We start from the raw sequence: 17,660 nt of genomic DNA on the forward strand, positions 1-17,660 counted from the left end.
GGGTATTCCCTCTGATCAAGGGTTTCCCTAGTCAACATATCTAGTGCATTTCTTTATGTGAATCTTTCTATTGTTTCTATTTACTTTGGTGGAATGGTTAAGTTTGTTTAAAGAAGATAAGTGTTTTAATTATTGGATAACTAATTCACACCCCCCAACCCCCCCCAGTTATCTTGGTGGACTATTTTTTCTAATAAGCATGAGGATAAATTGTCAATAAAAATATTGGTTACCTTACCAGCAACTACTACTCTTCCAAGTCAAGCACTTCAAAGGTCGAGTATAGAAGCGATACCACTATAATTACCAAGGTCTAGTACATCCAAGGTAGGTGAGGTTACATCATTTATTGATGTCAACTTGGATGAAGTGATTGTCCTAACAAAGTTTGACCTTGCAACAATCACAATTGAACAAATGGGCATACTACAAGATGCACTTGCTAGGAAAAATCATCAAGAGCTACTTAGAAGGGAGCATAGGTAGAAGCAAGCATTGTAAGACATCAAGAATATATTTATTGATGCATTCAGCCTGCCAACACCTGAAGAAGACAAGCCTATCATGGAATAGTTGGTAATCATTGTAGAACACATCAATGATGTATACCTAGATTCAAATGTCAAACTACTTGAATAGTCTGAGAGAAAATTTCAAGGAAAGGTAAATGACAAGGTATCAAGTTCTATTACACTTAGTCAGGTTGAGTTAGCAACCAAGACTAAAAGTGTAAATAAAATCTTAGAGAATATTTTCTTACTTTACACCAATTTGTGTGATACAAATTTTTTCACACAAGAAGTACAATGCCATATTGACAATTTGGAGGCAAAAATGAAGCTAACAGGTATTACTCTACCCAATTCTCTAGCTCATAGTTAGAAGCACTTCAAGAATTTGATGAATTCCCAAGGTCAATTGGTTGACCTGCATGCTCAAGAAGAAAATATTTTTGCCACACTGATTAGCATCCAATCCATGTTGACCCCACACATGGAAATACTTCACAAGGAGCTAGCCTTTGTAGAGACACTAATGCAAAAAGATCCCCATCTTTCTATACTAGAAGGCTTAGTTTATCTTGTTGCCAATTTGGCCATCCAAATCAAATCATTGGAGGTAGCTTATGATAATTGGGATGTAGCTTTGGAGCTAATACTTGAGATCCATAAATCTTTTTTGGATAAACGCACTATTCAGGTATAACCCTTTGACATAAGTGTCAAAAAGGGGGAGTAATAAGATAGGAGGAGAAATAAGAAAGGGGGAGCATAATAAGGTTTTTACTGAAATTGACTCCAAGTGATGAATAGATATAGTTTTGGGGGAGACAAAATAAAGGGGGAGTCAAAGACATAAACAAAGTATAGCATATGCATATTTACTTAGCAATAGTATTGATTCAAGATTCAAGATATAATAATCAACTCAAGGGGATTTATAAGATTTTGAGGTATGATAGTAAAGTCAAGTTTTACAAAATTTTGAAATTTTGAAATTTTGTATTATACTGAGTAAAGATGGTGATTATCTAAGTTATGCTTATAAGTTAAAGATATTCATGCATGACCAAGTGTTTTTTCCACTCATGTCAAAGGGGGAGATTGTTAATCTCAAATTGGTTTTGACATATGAGTGTTTATACGCTTAAGTCCTTTACAAGATTAGTTCATGTTGAACAAGTGATACATTTGGAGCATAACATGTCAGATAGTGCATATCAAGTGAGATTCTTAGTGTATGTTGAGTAAATAGTTGGTGCAAATCCAGTCAAGTGTCGAGTAGATAGATGATGTCAAGTGATTCAAGAGCTGAGTAATCAAAGGATGTTGAGTTATTCAGATGGAGTTCTGGCATTGAAGTTGTAGTTGATGTTGAGCATTAGGGACTTCTAGTGTTGAGTTATATAGTTTTGACATAGTTATTTGTAATGGCACAAACTCCTATGTAAATTATTTTGGAACCAACTTAAGAATATATTTTGAGATCCTAGATAATAAGAATGAATCTTGATTGATTATCCCAATGCAACACACACAACCAATCAAAAAAAAGAGAAGGATTAAGCAATAGGTGAATCACAACTGTTGATTCATACCTAACCCTAAGTCACCAAGATATTCATAAGGAGGGTAAACCCTAATATAGAATGTAACTAGGGAGATGAGTAGAGAGATAATTTTGTGCATGCAAAAAGAGAATCAAGGTGTGACTAAGGAATTGTGATCTAGAGACATGACTTATAGAATATGTTAGAGGAGAACATAGTAAATGAGTTAGAGGATAGAATAGATACATCTAATCAAAGAAGGATCAAGAATGCATGCAAAGAGGTGATCTAACATCAAGTAGTAGAGTGCTAACAAAGGATCATTGTTGAGACATTTTAATAGGTGAATCATTTAAATCTCTTAATAGAGTAGTCCTAACATGCTGAGATAAATCCTTGAATAGGTTGCTTACTTCATTGTAAGTTGAAGTCCTCTTACTAGGCACACTTCTAATAAGGTCTTGAAATCCTTTAATAGGGTAAGACATAATAGGCTTTGTAAGCCTTTAACAGGGTAGATCATATTTCATGATCAAACATTGTAACATTCATTGGATATACTTTATAAATGTCATAGTGAAGATGTATGGGTGTCATCCCCACCTAGTTTTACCTTCTCATTAGAGGGTTTTTGGGTAATCATATCTTGTGTCATATGTGTGAATGTTTATTTAATTTCAAGCTATGAATAGTTATGCTTAATTTGGTATTTTAGTTTACATGCATAGATTGTGAGATGGATGTGTAGTGAATGATTTTAAGGATGAAGTTTTCAAGTATTTTATGGGACTTAGTATTATCATATATTTATTGACGAACCTCCTTGAAGTAAGTCAATTTCATCAAACACAAAACAAAAAAAGTAATGATTCAGTTGACCCCATGTCACATGAATTCTGGGAAGGTTGGCGTCAGGTTGGGATTATAGGGACGTTAAGTGGATTAATGTTATTTGTATGGGGAGATGTATAAGTAAAGTAAAATGTAGTAAATAAAAGATTTGGCTTAAATATTGTTGTTTTTAAAAGGAGATAATGGTTAATGGCTAGTGGATAGGGAATTAGTGGTAAAATTAGATAAGGGGTGGTAGGAAGTAAAGCAAGATGTAAGGGATAGTTATAGTATAGTTTAGGAATGGTTAGTAGAAAATGTTAGGAGTAAGGAACCATATATCGGATTACTAATAGAGATTATTTTAATTGATTTAATATTCAAATACCATAAGAAAATAAATTAAACTAAGATAATATACATGTTTATATATATAATAAATATATATAATTAATCAATTTACAAAAAAAATAAAACACACAAATTATAGCATTTATAACTATTCACATAATAAAAAAATGAGTAGCTCAAATTAATATAAAGATAAATTAACCGACTAACAAAAGACATTAACCTACAGAGGGACAAAATTAAAATGTGCACCATATCTTCATTGGGATCCTCCAAAATTACTTCTTACCTCAGAAGGACACTGTCTTTGGAAAATTTGAGCATTTGCTATATCACCACCGACAAATGCAAGTATTTCCCATTAGTAACTTGACGAATCGCTGGATAATTTTGAACTCTGGTGACACCACTTGCAATTTTTTTCCCACATGCATTCCTTCTTGAAACTGATAGGTCTAGGACATATCACGTGGTCATAAGATCATCCCATGAACGTATTTTGTGGCATCAGATTCTACTTTTTAGTATCACAGGTAATTTTTCGTTGATTGCTATCTTGCTATGCGTAACATATGAGCATCTTCCCATAGCGAGTATGTGACAACGGTGGATTCAAATCAGATCTGATGGTAGGACTAAAACCCTTTTTCATAAGACTCAACCATAACGTCCAAACAAGCGGGAGAAGAATATCTATTCTTCGCCCCTTTTTCCAAAAAGAATTCACACCAGGGTAAATTTTAAAAGCCAAACCTAGGATTTTTCACAGACTTTCTAAGGTATCAAAATACACTAGAGAAAAACCTAAAACCCTATGACTTACCAGAGGATTCTCATCTGATTTTTTTTATGATTCAAACAAAATTTGATACTCAAAAAATCAAACCAACATGAGCATTATCTTTTCTTATCATAGTATTTGTGGGAAGTAATTGCCTGTGTGGCCTTCCACTATTCTCTAGTTCACAATTTGATTGTGGCATTTGTTCCAAGCAAAGCTTTATAATTACAAATCTAGGATATTTTAATAGATCATTTACTTGTGTGATGGGATAAAACTCATTTTTTTGCCCTAAAATAAGATAAATATATATAGAAATTCAATCATTGAGACATTTCATATGGACTTGAGCTATCTTGATCTAGGCTCAGATCTATTTCTATGCATTTGCTATAACTATTTCTGGGCTTTAATCTGCAATGTGACACTTATTTTGTTGGCAGGTAATTTAAATAGGAAACATTTTCTACTGCTAATGTCTGAGAGTTTTTTTTATAAATGATATCTAAGTTTATTATTATAAATATGCATGAAATCTTTAAGATCATACAAGATTTGCTTTCATCTAGAGTTGCATAGGTGTTGAAACTCCTTTATTATATACAAGTTGTTGCTGGAACTAACTGTTTGAAAACATCATAATGTGGGTTATTTTCATATTGCAACATTGTTAGCCAATCAGAAAAGATGTAGATTTGAAATCTGTTTCACTTTTTTTTCATCCTAAATTAAGATACATCTACATTATTAATAGTCATTTTTTGTGTTTTAGGTGCAATTTATTAGATAACCCCCTTTTTGATATGTCTTTTGAGTTAGTCCTTTGCTCAAACAATAAATTAAAAGATCATTTTATTGTAGGGCCCTGAAGTCAGAAGTGGAGATCTACCACAGCCTATCATGCTCACAAAGGGCCAAGAGTTTACTTTCACAATCAAAAGAGGAGTGGGCTCTGAAGACTGTGTAAGCATGAATTATGATGATTTTGTGAATGATGTGGAGAAAGGAGACACACTACTTGTTGATGGTAATTTCTCTTGTGCTGGCTTGAAAATTCATTTATTAGCTGAAAAGAACAAAGTTACTAATGTTATTCGCAACATTTTCATAGCTTTCTATTTCTTATCATTATTTGAATTTCTCTAGGGGGGATGATGTCACTGCAAGTGAAGTCAAAAACATCAGATTCTATAATTTGTGAAGTAATCAATGGAGGAGAGCTTAAATCACGATGAAACTTAAATGTGCATGGAAAAAGTGCTACCCTACCTTCCATTACAGGTTAAGACCATTTTATCAACTCTCAGGCATGCATAGAAAATTAGATTTTTGCTGCTTATTGACATGTACATCTCAATCTACTTCTTTCTTAGGGACTTTTATTTCATTGTGATTTTTTTGTACCTAATATTGATTGATTGAAGTTACCTAGAATATAATTGAATGATATGTTTATCAATATTGAAATATGTGTAATATTTGTATTTTGTTGTTACTTGTATATGTGATGAGTTGTTTTGACCAATAGAGCATTTGAGATAGCTTAATTTGGTATTTGATAAAATCTATTTCTTGTATTTTTTTTTTTTACAGATAAAGATTGGGATGATATTAAATTTGGAGTTGAGAATGGCATAGACTATTATGGTGTTTCCTTTGTTAAAGATGCTAAGGTGGTGCATGAGTTGAAAGATTGCCTTAAAAGTAAACCTTTGAAGAAAAATCTTAACTTTCTAGTGTAATATAATCCTTTACATACAGTATTGGGCTTGATATAGCATATTCCCTTAATTTATATTTTAAATCAGAATTTAAAATGTGATAAAATATCAATGCATTTGTATTTGTAATTATGTGAAGGTTGTGGTGCAGATATCCATGTGACTATGAAGATTGAAAGTGCTGATTCAATACCATATCTTCATTCAATTCTTTCTGCATTAGATCAGGTAAGTACAGTCTCCATAGATCAGAGGTTTTAGTTGGACAAGTTGTTACTTTATGATTGGTGATATTGCTTTGAATGGGGTTAATAAATTATGTGAAGTCATGCTTGTCAAGCATTATATAGAAAGTGAAATGCACATGCTACTTTGTTTAGTATTTAGTCATGCATGTATTTGTTTGGATGTTGGTGCTTTTCCATTGTTGGTTTTTGATGGTTTTCGTATGGCTTTGATGTAAAATACAAAATATAAAAGCTTTACTTGTGAATATGTTATAATATTCTTTAAATTGTTGGCAAGGACTATGAGCTTTAGTAAAGATGTTTTTAAATCAATTTTTTTGATTGTCTATTATTCGGTGAACTTAACTAGAATGAGACCATCATTTAGCTGCCTGACTAATTCCTAGCTATTGAGTTTTTAGATTGTAGTTTCCTCATAGAGCTCAAGATGGTTCTATCAAGAAATGAGAGAGAAAAACTTAAATGTGGATAGTAATATCTAAATTGACACTTTGAAAAGAGGGATAGATATATTCTTTATGCTATAATTTTCACATGAAATAAATTTATGTGATTTTTTTCCTGCATGAGTAAAATCTGTGAGGCCATATAGCCTTTGGAGATTTTTCTAAATGTGACATAAGTTGGTTAAAATGGCATAATTCTCAACTGTGAAAATCTTGACATCTTCCTCATTCTGAGACTATTTGCTTCTAATGGGCATTTTTATTTCATCACTACTTCTCATAATTGATTGTACTAGGTACATTCTCATGCAAGACTTGTTGGTATCTTATGCTTATGAAATTTTAGTGTATGTATTTAAACATGAAATTCTCTTTAGATTCTACTGTCTTAATTCATAAATTTGACATTAGTTCAATCTCATAAGTTATGCCTTTGTTATCTTTGTCCTCTCCATCTTTTAGCTTCACAAAAAAGGTCTTAGAAGTTGTGAACTGTCAAGAAACATTTTTTTGCAAGAGGAAATGCACTTTTCCAATTCCTAATAGAGATGTTGTGGCATGCAAGGGCTATGGGTATTTTTGTGCAACTATCATACCATGCATGGGAAAATATCTTCTATTTGCCATAATTTTTGTCAGTGCTGCCTTGAGAAGAATTTAGGGTTAGCTTTAAGTTCATTCTAGCTCTAATTCCATCTTGTCACCTTTTGTTTGGGTATGAGATGCTAGATTTTGAATACATACGATACAAGCTAGGTTTTAAAAGCTAAGAAACATTGTCTTACAATTTAGATTTCAACAACTAAGAAATAATGATCTTATTGTTTTGTTAATTTTTACCTTCTTTTGAACTTGATATCCAAGATTTGTTGTTTTTTCTCTCGAAAACACCACTTAACAGTATTTGGCTAGTCTCTAGCATATCTCACACACCCAAATATTCAATCGGCTCAATTGAGGTTGAAAGATACCACCTAGAGGACTAACCAAGACAGTCTCCCAAACAAAAACACCCTTGTCTTTTGTCCCTATTTAGGTAAATATTTAGCTTTCCAAATGTCCAGAGTCCATATAGCAGTTTATATGTCAATCTGATTAAACTGTGAATGATCAGAGAAATGAGTTCATAAATTCAACTAAAAAGTCATAGATTTTTACATACAACCGATCATTTATTCATGTAAATGAATCAATAGATTGGATTCAAAAATTATATAATTGAATCCTAATAATTGTCTTATAGTTGGAATATATTTATACATAAGTAGAAAACATTAGTCCATAGTAAATTGGTACATATGAAACTGAGTTTAACTATGAAAAGCTTTGTGATGCACAATTTGTTTGTTAAATTAATATGTATTGAGAATTTTTCTTTTTATTTCTTACCAAGCCAGTCTTTGCTTGAGAGCGGCAGGGGAGGTGGAGGAAAAGCTCATGGAGAACATCAATAAGCTAAAGGAAAAAATGGTGAAATTGGAGGAAGCAGGACACATGGCAAGACTAAGAGATTATAGAAACAAATGTGTGAGGATGAAGATTGTATACTATGATGCCTTCAAAGAAGTGATTTTCAAGGAAGAAAAAGAGAAGCTAGATTTTCATGCCAACCTTAGTAGGCTTAACCTTGTTGCCTTTTATGATAAGTTAGAAGATATGGTGGAAACCCATGATTGAATGGGTATTATGAGTCAGACCAATGGGGATAAATATGATGGGCAATGGCCTGATGGGTTGAAGCATGGCCATGGAGTCTACAGATGGGCAGATGGGAGTTATTATATGGGGACCTAGAGTAAGGGGCTCAAAGATGGGAAAGGTACATTTTATCTTGCATGTGGCAATCAGACTAGGCTATGCTACCTTTTGAAATCCTTGCCTTCCAATGTGGATCAGCATGATGATCTCTCCGTTGATGAGAAATCTTGTAGGAAGGAGAGAAGCTCTTCTATGTCTAATTTTCAGGTTTATTTGAATACTTCTTATGCCCCTAGATCTGAAACAATATCCTCAAAAACCCTTGAATCCAGAATAGTAAGAACCTTTTCCTTTGATGGGATAAGAAGCTCAAGTAGTGAGGAATTTGATGATAATGACGAGGGTGTCAGAACTTGTGATCCCAAAATTTTTCCTGTGCAATCTGCTAACAAGAGAGAATATGTTCAAGGAGTTTTGATTAATGAGGTATCCAGAATAAATGTGCCTTCCAATGCTATGAAAGGAGGGCATAAATGGAAGCCAAATGAAAATTATCTATAAAGGGCACATAAATTATGACTTAATGCTCAATCTGCAATTGGGAATTAGGTTCACATATTTATTTTCATATTCATGCATATGACTACTGACTTGCTCAATATTTTACATTTATATGGATATGCCTTGTAATGTTTATTGATTTTGCTAACAAGAAATTCAGAGTCAAACTAACAAGAGAATGAAAAATGTATATGTGTAATATTTGAATGATGAAAATAATATGATTTTAAAATGTGTATTTATTTTTAGTCAATTTCTTGTTATTGAAGAAGACTCTATTGAAATATACTATTGAGTTTATGTGTTTGTCCCTAGACATATTGGATTCACAAAATTTTGAATTTGCCACACTTGGTTTTGGGTGTACAAGAGATTTACATTTTAAACACCATGCATACTAATTTAGTCTCATCTATGCAATTTTTGCAATTAGTCGAAGAAAGTGGGAGTTATTGTTCTTAGTTTATTTGGCAATTTTTGTCAGCATCCTTGGAAATTGATGCATCTTTGTATCTTAAGATGCTAGCTATAACTAAATGAGTCCTTTAAGCTATAAATTTAGGTGTGGTAGCCAACTAATGCTAGTTTTAAGGTACACAAATTTTATATTGTGGGATTCCTCAATTTTCCTTAATGTTCCACAAGGTTTTAGCATCCTATTGTTTTTCTTTTCTTCATTATTTACCAGTGTGACCATTTTACAGGTACTTCTTCATATGCTACCAAATTACTATAATCATGTTCATACTTATGAAAGCACATTGATCACTAATTTTTTTGGTCTACATAGTATCAAAGCAGTAGGAGGACAAAAGATATTTTCTATACCTTCTTACTCTATCTTCCATTTAATCATTGACATAATATGTCTATTTTTGGTAACTAGAAGTTATTTTCAAAATTAAACATGGTGAGTGAGCTTAAAGTGGAAACTTGGTGGGGCAAGTTGGTGAGCTGACTTAGCGAGGCCACTTAGAGACGTGACATGGTGAGCTAACTTGGTGAGCAAGCTCGATGAGAGGACCTCAAGATTGACCTTGATGAGGCACTTTGGTGGGGTGACTTGAAGACCGAACTCAAAGAGTCAACTTGACGAGCATACTTATATACACCCCATAGGAAGTATGTCTATGTTTCATAGTAGACCGGTAGTGCAGGGAAAATGTGGGGTACTTGTCAAGGTGAAAATCTTCAGTTATTTAACCAATTAAAGTCATTTATCTCAACATATGGCTACTGAAGCTATTCATCTTGACAACATGATGAAGATGAGTGGTTAGTATGTTCTTCAAGTTCCTTTCTAAATTTTTTACTATGAATTTGTTCCAGTTGTAATACAGTAGTTTTACAAACATATTTCCATGGATACTACATGGATCCTCAAACTTGAGTTTATAGAAGTCTTAGAAAGTGTATCTTTTAAGATAAATTTCTCTCATGGATCATATGTTACAACTATCAAATTATATATCAAATTTGTGTGATCTCCATTAGGCAATTTATGACAGGTCTTGCCTGGACTAATCACAATTGTACGAATTTGTTGGAACTGTTGGAAAAAAGATAATGGGAAAGGACTAACACCATGGTGAAGAAAAACTACATATGTTGGGTTGTTTATTATTTGTTCCTTTTTGTTCATAAGTAAAAATGGATCTGTCATGTAACTATGCACCTCTAGCATAGTTATTTTATTATTGCTTTTTACTGCATAGTATTTTGTGGAGTTTGATATATTTATAAATATTGTATGTTGTCAAAATATTTATTCAATGGCTGTACATAGTAACACTACCTATGATTATGAGATTCATGCTTGCCTTATAGGTTTTATGAGATTGGTGTTGCAATTGCTCTATATGCAAATGTTGGATATTCTTAGTCTAATATATTTATTGCTTTGGCTTACCTAGGATGCAGTTCCTTTTTAATCATTGTATATTTTGATGGAAATGATTCTTTGGATCCTCACCCCTTAGGATTAGGTCCTTCCTGAATACATTGAGAACATTAAGAGAATGGCAACCTATCTCTAGGTACAATTTTCATCAGTATTCTGTGTTTAGATTTCTTCAATTTCATTTGAAAGATACTGATATTTCAATTTTTATGATGACAATTATCTAATTTGAGTTTGGGGTAAACAAATCAGGACCTCTCAGAGTCGACATGCCTAATTTTTTAAATTTGCCCACCTATTAATGAAGATTTGATTAGTAGTGCTTCAAGATACTATTCTTCTTGTGTGTGTGTAATGTTTCACAATTTCATGATTCTGTAATATACCTATTTGGCCTAACTTTTTTGGATTCTATAGTAGTATTTTTTCTCCAATAGTATGGACAAATGAATTGTGTCATTAGTATTCTGAAGCTTGTGTGCAAGTCTACAAAGATATGGGTGTCAAGGTTATAGATTCTTTACTACACTCAAGAATGGGCTCATCTTCAATCTTTAGAAGATTGAATATGAGCCCATTCCAGACTATAGTAATGAACCTCAAATCTCCTTCAACGTGAGCATATAATGTCCTTCGGATGATCTTTCTGAAGCTGCTCTAACATTGTATCCTTCAGACCTTAGTGTGTATTTGTCAACAACAAGACTACTTTGCACCATTAGAATCATGAATAAGGAATGCAGATGTAAGCTTTTCTGGGTTTTTGTTGAGAAAATGTTGATATTAAAGTAGATGGGTTGCTTGGAATTTTATGTAAATTTTTTATGCACAAATAGGAATAAATTGAGTTTGAAATGATATATATCAGTTGTTATCTCATTTCAAAATGTGGTTAGCTTTAGGAATTATTTTATAAGATGTTATATGAAATGATTGCTAGCTAACACCTACCAAGGAAACATAATTTGCTTCTTCCCACAGTGAATTCTTCTCAAGGTTTTGGCATTGTGAAGTGTAGCCTAGTTCTTTATGTGCCAATGGCAATACTGAGAATACTAAGAGATGGCACAGTTACTCTTGTTGATGTTATTTCTTTGTTGCATTATATGAGATTCATTACTACACTTGAGAATAGGCTCATCTTCAGTCTTCAAAAGATTGAAGATGAGCCCATTTCAAGTGTAGTAATGAATCTCAAAGCTCCTTCAGCCTGAGCATATGATGTCTTTCGGACGATCTTTTTGAAGCTGCATCAACATTCTATCCTTTAGGTGTTTGATTCTTCATCTTTCTTCTTTATTATTCTATAGAATAATTCTTATGGTTTAATTTTTTTAGCATCAATTTGTAATTTCAGTCGAAAATCTCTATATATCTTTTCTTGCCAGATAGGGTTGCTTAGTTTTTATGTAAATATCTTTTCTTTTGTAGCTTGGACTTGAATTCACCACCAATGTTCTTTATACTCAACCAACAATATATTTGTACCAAGTATGGTGCATTGTAATGGTATTGTTCATACAAAGTTGATGCTTACTCAAGAATACTATTTTTATTTAGTTTTATTTTTCAAGTTTCCTTTTCAGTTTGATTTTGAGCTAGTGATGCTTGAGACTCAAATGCCTACAAATACTTCATGCAGTGTCCAGTCTCAAGCCTTGATCACTAGGCAAGCTCCTAGCTCTTATTACAGTTTTCTTACTGCAATGTCACATCCAGTTTGCATGTGATTCTACTAACCTAAAGGATCCTTAACCACAAAAAACAGTAGTCTCCTCTGCCCAAGATAATACAACTTTGTTTGGATTTAAATAAGAAAATCGTAGCAACATTATTAGTGAGGATTTGTGTCTGCTCAGAAACTTCTTATCTAAGAAAGCCTTCCTGAGGGTTGTGAGCTTGTGTACTTCTCCTTTACATTAAAGGTTCAATGCGAGCATGTTGCTAAGACCCTGCCAAAGGTTACAAATGCAAAGTGAACTAGTTTTTAATGCTTCTCACTAGAAATAAAGCATGTTTTATTAGCCCATTATCTAGTTGGTTCACCTTTATTTCAAATTTAATGCAGGGACAAGGAGCTTCTTGGTCAGGGTCTTGCATTGAATGATGAATTAGATTGTGTGCTAGGGAAACACAACTCCATTACTACAGGGTCTCCTATTACATGAAAAAGAAAAAAAGAGAGTAAACTAGAATAAATTTGGTAACCTTTCACCTTTCAAATGTGGATTATACCTTTGAACTATTGCATAGAGAGAGAGGGGGGGGGGGGGGGGGGTGGAGGGTGTTGTAGAACTATTGCATAGCCAAGGAGACAACAAAGGAGCCTCCTTGTCTCCCTTGACCCCACATGTGAGAGAGAACACTATTGCATAGAAAGGTACGTAGGCAATAGAGCAAAAACATGCACTAGAGTTTTCCCTAAATTGGGTGTTCCTAAAGGTAAATAACTGAGGTTGTTCCACTTGTTTATTTTCATATTTTCCATTTGAATGTATGCATTAGAATCTATTATCAATAACTCAGCATAATATCTGTGTTGGAAACTTTGTCCATTGGAATTGGAATGTGGAAGACAGGTATGTGCCAACATTTTATTCTATTTGAGAGAACATGCTTTTCCTTCTTGTTTTATGGTCTATGGCAATCCAAATGATTGTTAGAAAAACCAATCTCAAAGTTCAGAATGGTAGAATGATAATATCTTCATGAGTTGATTTATAATCTTGTGTCGTTTACATTGAAATATAAGTATAATAGGTAAAATTGTAGGTTCAATTCGGGGAGGGGTTAGGGTACATCTTGTTTGTGAATTCTTGTAATTTTTAAACATAAAGAATTAGTTTTTGGGTAGATTGTTATTCATGATCTTTGTCTTTCCACTGGTCTATTGGCAGTTGCTTTGCTAATGTGGTGCTTTAGTGCTTGATATACACAAAAAATCTTGTAGCCTATCTACTCCATGGATTACATTCTCAAAAACGTATGTTATCATTTCTCAGTAGATTTATCCTTAGACACAAGCATTGCAATATTAGTTGCGGCTTGCAAAAACAATAACCTATACTATTTGTTGGGTCTGCTCAGGTCAGAAGAAAGACTGGTGCTTCATGTGTGAGCTTGAGTTTCTTGTCTTGAGGGTGAGAGGAGGAGATGTTTCCTTATCACCAATTAGAATACTTTCTAGAATTAAAAACATTGGCAATCACCTTGGATATGGAAAACAGGAAGATGCTCATGAGTTTTTGAGGTAACATGAATTGCAAAGTGCTTAGAGTCTTTCAATTTTTATATCATACCGACATATATCAAGATAGAAATGCTCATAGAAAGGAGTATTTAAGGATATGCTACAAATTATGTGCACACAAAAATTAATCTCCATTGATGTGCTTAAACATAATTACATGGCACATGCATGCATGCTCGCATGTGCGCGCACACACATAGATTGATATCTTATTTTTCTTTTTCCTTTTAGATTCACTGTTGATACTATGTAGTCGATATGCCTTGATGAAGCTGGTGGAGAGGAAGCCATTCATTCAATAGCATATGTGACTAAGTTCATTCAACAAACATTTGGTGGTTATCTTCAGTCAAAGGTGGTGCTAGTACTAACTTTAAAATGCAAAAATGTCAATGAACAAATAGACATGATTTGTAGATTTTGATTATAAAATTTATTTCTGTGTAAGGAGTTTAGATTAGGGGAGTCACCCTGGCGAGCTGACATGGTGAGTCAACTTAAAGTGGCGAGTTGGTGGGGCAAGTGGGGGTGACTTGGTGAGCTAACCTGGAGAGTTGGCTTAGGGGGTGGACTTGGGGAGTGAACTTAGTGAGTCGACTTGGTGAGTCTACTTCAATTGTTAGCTTGGCGAGCTGACTTGGGTAGCCGGCCTAGCAATCTAACATGGTGAGTGGGCTTAAAGTGTCAACTTGGTGGGGCAAGTTGGCGAGCCAACTTAGCGAGGCCACTTAGAGATGCAACATGGTGAGCTGACTTGGTGAGCAAGCTTGATGAGTGGACCTAACTACTGACCTTGATGAGGCACTTTGGTGGAGTGACTTGATGACTGAACTCAAAGAGTCAACTTGGTGAGCATACTTGCACTAGTACATTTGGGTTCATTTTTTGACCTTTATTGGTTAAATTTCTGACCCAATTTTTGACCAAATTCAACCAACTTATTGGTCAAAATTTTTTTGGTTGAAATTTTGACCAACTCACTGGTACATGATTTGTCTCAATCAGATAACTAATTATATATTCTTCATATTAGTTACTATCAGTTTTTTCAGGCATTCTATAAAATAGTTCACATGCCTTGCATATGATATGACATTTTGCATGCATCCTACACTCTCTTTCATCCAGCTAATGATGGATTATGCAGAGTCCTCTGAAACCATGATGCTAGAAAACACACAATCAAATCCAAAATAAACTTGCACTACAAATGGATTGTGGAAATCTGATATTGGTAAAATTGCATGCATGTCTACCAAGACAATCACAACTTAAACATACATTTGTCCTAGTAGACATGCATGCAAAATTAACAATATCAGATTTCCACAATCCATTTAAAGTGCAAGTTCATTTTGGATTTGATTGTTTGTTTTTTAGAATCATGGTTTCAGATCACTTTGCGTAATCCATCATCAGCTAGATGAGAGAGTGTAGGATGCATGTAAAATGTCATATCATAAGCAAGACATGTGAACTATTTTATAGAATGCCTAAAAATTTTTTACACCTAGCTGTTGGTGGAAATTTCCACCTTCATTGGTCGAAATTTTCACCAATGCCTAAATTTTTTTCTACCTTTGTTGGTCGAAATTTCCACCTTCATTGGTCAAAATTTCCACCAACGCCTAAATTTTTTTTCCACTTTTGTTGGTCAAAATTTCCACCTTCATTGGTCAAAATTTCCACCAACATCTAAATTTTTTTCCACCTTTGTTGGTCAAAATTTCCACCTTCATTGGTCAAAATTTCCACCAATGTCTAAATTTTTTTTCCACCTTTGTTGGTCAAAATTTCCACCAACACCTAAACTTTTTTTCCACCTTTGTTGGTCAAAATTTCCACCAATGTGCAATTTTTTTTCTACCTTTGTTGGTCGAAATTTTGACCAATTCTTGTTTGAACCCACACAATGGTTTTGGTAGGTTTTTGACCAATAGATTGGTCAAAATTTTGACCAACTAGCGAGATGATAAAAATTTTGACTAGAAAAATATCGACCAACGGGTTGGTCGAAGTTGGTCGAAAGTTGGTCAAAAATTGGGTTAAAAATTTGACCAATAAAGGTCAAAAAATGAACCCAAATGTACTAGTATGAGGACTTGGAGACTATAATGGAATCCTTTTAGCTAATTTGAGAAGACATTAGCTATGTGTTGGCATGTTTTATAGAATGCCAGGTTCAGAAAAAACAAAGAGATAGATGCAAAATTGTATTGGAGGTGATAATATTTGCATGATATGCATAATAAAGTGGAAATTCAAGCCTACACAACATTAAGATTGAGAAGGACAGAGACACCAAGTAGGAGAGAGGACATGTATGATGATAGTGATGAATCAAGGGTTGGGTTGCTGCAAAAATTCAAGGGATACACAAACTATATAACCAAGGACTAAGTGCTGGAGAATGACCAAAAGATATTTTCACTGTCACAAAGCTCAAGTTTTGCTAGGAGTTTTGAAAAGTATGGACACCATGGGACCAAGATATCCCTCAAAACCAACTCTATGATAGAGGTTAACTTGAGTGTAAGAGACACACATAAGTTGTGTAATAGGTGACATGTTTTGACTTTGACAATAATTTGACACATGGACAAAAATCAATTATCTAGGATAGGAAATGTGGAAGACACATAAGATATGCAACTAGAGCTCATGATCAACAAGAGAGTAACTCTAGGAAGAAATCAAATACTCAAAATGTGAAAGCTTCTAAATCTCATGAATTATATGAGTCTATTTCTTCAATGGATTACAATGGAAGAAAATAAGGAAGACATTTTAAACCAATATCAAGTACTAGGAGTAGCGTAGTGCAAGATAGCATAGCTCCTCAATTGGGACCTTCAACTAGCATTAATGATGAGATTTCAGAAAGAAGAAAGTTTATAAAATACTATTAGAATAACTACTACTTAAATATTCCTAGCAATAATGTAGATCATTCTACAGTCCAATCGAGAAGGACTCCAAGTTCAGGATCATTAGAAGAATATTCTATCTTTGTAAGGAGACCAAGGTAGAAACACACTAGTGTTGAATTAAATCAAGGGTTTAATGTGGGTCATTCAAAAAATAGCACAACTACACAAAAAATGTAGTAGATTGAAATAAGTACTATATCTAAAACCAGATCTAGACACCATAGAATGAATTCATTTCAAACAAAAAAATGCTAATCTACTAACCTTTTTATTTATTTATAATGCCACAGATTGGAGAGACACATTTCCTAAATCTTCTAGTATGGCACAAAATGATTACATTAGTTCAACTAAATCCATTTCAAGAAATAGTGACTAGAATATTGTAATGTTGAGATGTTCTTCATCAATGAGACAAGAGTCTAGGGAAAAAAGATGAGTTCAGGGTAGATATGGGACAATAAACCATACTGATAGGAATGTGAGTTTTAGAAGAACTCATAGTGGTGGGCATACGTGGGGTAGAATGCCTAGGCAAGATTCAACTGAAGGCTTGTTTACTATGCTAGATAGAGATTCAGTGGATGGAGAAATAAGATGACATAAAGGAAGAAGGTTGTGGGAATCCTTAAGGAGAAGTTCCTCAATCAACAAAAATTACCAAGAGGATATTAAATAATGAGCGTAAAAAATAAGAATCTTAGTTATAAACATATCTCTCACAAGATCCCTCTAGGTGTCCTCAGGACTCTATATAGAATATGAAGGATAATATATTGTATTACAACTTAAATGACATATGTCATTAGAGTTGCGGCCTAATATTTAATTAGGAATTAAACATTATATTTGTGGGAGAGTGAAAATATTAGAAAGTTAAAGAGAATAGGATA

At 33.6% G+C, this 17,660-nt stretch overlaps 1 pseudogene; it reads left to right on the top strand.

Annotated features, from left to right (window-relative positions):
• Positions 1-8,169: 8,169 nt before the first annotated feature.
• Positions 8,170-17,446, top strand: LOC149536039 (uncharacterized; annotated as a pseudogene).
• The last annotated feature ends 214 nt before the right edge of the window (positions 17,447-17,660 follow it).

Source organism: Cupressus sempervirens, chromosome 10 (genome assembly GCF_028749045.1).
Source record: "Cupressus sempervirens isolate cs-2001-9-10 chromosome 10, ASM2874904v1, whole genome shotgun sequence".
NCBI lineage: Eukaryota > Viridiplantae > Streptophyta > Pinopsida > Cupressales > Cupressaceae > Cupressus > Cupressus sempervirens.